Source organism: Magnolia sinica, chromosome 4, assembly GCF_029962835.1.
Source record: "Magnolia sinica isolate HGM2019 chromosome 4, MsV1, whole genome shotgun sequence".
Lineage (NCBI taxonomy): Eukaryota > Viridiplantae > Streptophyta > Magnoliopsida > Magnoliales > Magnoliaceae > Magnolia > Magnolia sinica.
In genome coordinates, this window is record NC_080576.1 from 19,464,285 (window position 1) to 19,468,203 (window position 3,919).

The window sequence follows — 3,919 nt, forward strand, 5'->3', positions numbered from 1 at the left end:
AAATGCTACAAAAATTACCTAAGGAAGTGTTTGCTTTAACCATATCAACCTTTCTAATTTCCAAGGGTTCGACCTTTCTAGCCAATGCAGCGAATTTTGCATTAAGGTCGTCTTCCTCTCTTAGGACATACATTCCCGCTTTCTCTCTAGGAATGGGTCTAGTTTGGTCTGATTTAGCAGAGACATCCCATGTCTGAGTATTCTCTGCTAACATATCTAGAAAATCCCAAGCCTCATTATGATCTTTGTCAAGAAAGGTTCCACCATACATCATCTCTATGAACTGACGGGTATCCATGGTGAGCCCCTTTCAGAAAGCATCAATCACGTGCCATGGTTCATAACCATGATGTGGACAAGTAATTAGAATGCCTTTGAAGCGCTCCCAAGCTTGAAAAAATAGTTCACTCCCCTTTTGGGAGAATAACATGATTTCTTGTTTTAGTGCATTTGTTTTGTGCTCAGGAAAGAACTTTTTTAAAAACTCTCTACTTAAGGCTTGCCATGAAGTGATGGTATTAGGTCTTACAGAGTTGAGCCATGCTTTGGCCCGATCCTTTAGAGAAACTGAGAATAACATAAGCTTAAGTACATTCCTATTGCCATTGTTTACTTGTAACGTTGCAATTACTTCCTCAAAGTCCTTGAGGTGCAAGTAGGGGCTTTCAGAATCTAAGCTATGAAATTTAGGAATTAATTGAATCACACCTGGTTTAAAATCAATGTTCCCTGTGTGAGCAGGGAACACTATGCAAGATGGTAAAGTTGATCTCTCAGGGTGTAAATGTTCACATAAAGTCCGTGGTTGGTTTAACACATTCCTATGAACTTCATTTTCATCCTCAAGAGGAGGATTATTTTGATTTATAATTGGATCTGGCAGATTTGGATTTGGATTATCAACTGGGTCTGTCATGGAATCCAAGTGATGTTAAGTGCCTCTTCTAAGTAAATGATCAAGGCCTGTAACTAGTCCCCCTTCAGAGGAGAGTCGATTGTTTTGATCCCTACTCCAACGGGACATAAACCATCCACACCACACAACAAATACCACTAATTCAAATAGCAAGTATGATACTTAAAATAAAAATAAAAACTTAAATCAACAACCCAGGTGGCAGGGCCAACCATGAGGGTTCAGTCCACAAAGCAAAATAAATCAACAACCCAGGTGGCAGAGCCGACCATGAGGGTTCAGTCCACAAAGCAAAATAAATCAACAACCCAGGTGGCAGGGCCAACCATGAGGGTTCAGTCCACAAAAAATTAAAAATTAAAAATTAAATAAATAAATAAATAAAAGTAAAACTAATGGAGAAATTAAACTATGCTAATCTGGAAAATAGATTCAGCGGATGATCTTTGTGATCAAACAGCAACTATAGGACAATCATAGCACTTGGGTGATAAAATCCCAAGCAAGGCAACCTTATGTCATAGTTAGTACTTAAAAGACCCAACTGAATTTATTTTCAAAGAAAAAGAAAAGAAGAAAGAAAAATAAAAAAATAAAATAAAATAAAATAAAATAAAAAATCTACAGAAAATCTGGAGGGTTTAGAAGAAAACTTACCTTAGCTATCTTGCACAGATTTGATCTATCTCAGTCTCTCCCCGGCAACGGCGCCAAAAACTTGATTGCTTACCTCCAAGTGCAGAGGTTCATAAGTAATATCCTTTGAATACAGGGTCGATCCCACAGGGAGATGAATTGCAAGAATGAAAAAATCAAATGCAAAACAAACTAAGTAATAAAAACTAAACTGATGATTTGATTTTGGGATTTTTGAATGGATGTAATTCAACTGAATAAAAAACACCCAAGCTTTAAAGTTCCACACATAGGTTAATGTTCCAAAATCATGATGACTTGGATAACACAACTAGGATCTGAGTACTATGGTCAGCCTAATCGAAAAATAAAATACTTTAAATATTTTAATAAATGATATAAAAGATTAGAAAATAATGAATTTGCACCATTGACATATATTCTCAAGCGCCAGTGATTTTAAGTATTCAATATCTATAGGATAATGAATATTAAAGAAATATAACAGGTTGAGAACATCTCCTATCTAGGAAATCTGATTAATCTAAGGTAAGCCTATCCATCAATGTGGATCTTATATGATGGAAACATATGGATCTTACAACATGATAAAAAATAAAACCTAAATAATAGATAACATGCATACACCATTCTTCTCATCATCAAAATAATCAATCATCATAACTTAAAGAAATATTAAACCCATGTGCTTCCCTTCTAGCTTGGGCTAGAGGGAACTTAGAAAAACATAATTAAATTGCAGAAATAAAAAGCAACAAGAAAGAAAGAAGAAAATTTACAAATAGAAAAGATCTAAAAGGAAAGAAACAACTAATAAAGTTTTAATAAAACTAAAAACTCTTTAAAAAACCCTAAATATTGCTCTTGAATGCTTCTAGTGATGTTTTAGAATGCCCTAGGAGGCCCTATTTATAAGTAGGGAACTCCAATTTTCGTACAAAGTTGAAAATCCTAGAAAATGCCTCAAATATACGTATTTTTTCAAAATAGACTTCTCGCTGCATAGTTCGTTTAAAACAAACTTCCTGCTACGCAGTTTTTCAAAATAAACATCACAGCTTCAGAATACACTTTTTTAGGACGATTTCAGGATTCTTCACTTCAAATCTTCGATTCTCTTCATTCCTCGCTTGGTTTTCTTGGATCTTTGGCATGTGAATTCTTCAATCTTGATCTCCTAAGATCCATCCCTTGCCTTGGTGATTTTGAGCATCAAATTCTTACTTTTTAACACCCTTTTTCAATCCAAGCTCTTAATTCACATTTGCAACACATACATGAGTAAAATAGAATATTAAGATGATTTATGTTCATAAAATCAAGATATAAATGGAAAAAATTATATAATATTTGAGTCTCAACATGCATGAGCGCATGAGGGCTGTATACCGTTAGGCCATGTCTCCCACTATGTCGTGGTCGGTTGGAAGGGGGTACGGCCTTACCTGCCCGAGAGGAGGGGTCAATGTTAGGCTGAGTCTGACCAGCTCGAGGAATGGGTCCACTGTCGACGAGCCGGGCTCGATATTGGCAGGCGGATAGTGAGGTCTCTTTCACTCACCTTGTTGCGCGCGATGGGGCGACAACTTGGTTTGGAGTGTAATAGACTCCAGTGATTTCTCAGAGAGTAACCGTACTGATATGTGGACTTATTGAGCAGGAATTGCATATTCATTCATTCATTCATTCACTATCCACTCGGGCTGGTGGTGCGTAACTATTTGTTATATGTACCTTCGCATGGCGAGGATTTCGGTTGGGTGTGCGACTAACCTGAGTTTAGGAGTTTACCATATTGAGTCTGACTATCCAAATTTAGGTATGAGACTGGTTTTGGATAGAAGTCCCTTATGGTGGACCCCGTAGCCTACGATACTACGTACTATCATCCCGACTTCACATTCCAGTATGGTCATTTCATTCGCACCGCATATCACATTGCATCCGCAATACTTAGCATTTAGGGTTATTATGTTTTTGCACTTATATGGTGTAGACGGACTTAGTAGGATTTACATATTGCATTATACTCTCGGCATCTGATATTTGGCTCTCTTTGACTCTTCATTTGTATAGTTGATCTGTATTGCGTATTCTGATATTGTTTGACTCATGGACTTGTCAGTATTTTCGCTTACTCTGATAACGTATGAATCATGACCTTGTGCTTATTTCGATATTGTATGATTATGTCATTGCGTTAAATACTTGGCACTTACCTTGTGCACACACTTACACCACCCTCTAAGCTTTCTATAAGCTTATGCACGATAGATGCATGCAGGTGATGTTAGGTTGCAGCAGTGTTGAGCTCGGAGCGTGCAGCGGTCTTTTGGAGCTTGATTT

The 3,919-nt window shown here is 37.1% G+C and overlaps 1 non-coding gene across 1 annotated transcript; it reads left to right on the top strand.

The window, feature by feature from the left end:
* The first annotated feature begins 341 nt into the window (after nucleotides 1-341).
* LOC131244798 (small nucleolar RNA R71) lies at nucleotides 342-448 on the top strand. Its single transcript, XR_009170572.1, has one exon. It is a non-coding gene; the product is annotated as a small nucleolar RNA R71 (small nucleolar RNA).
* Nucleotides 449-3,919: the final 3,471 nt, after the last annotated feature.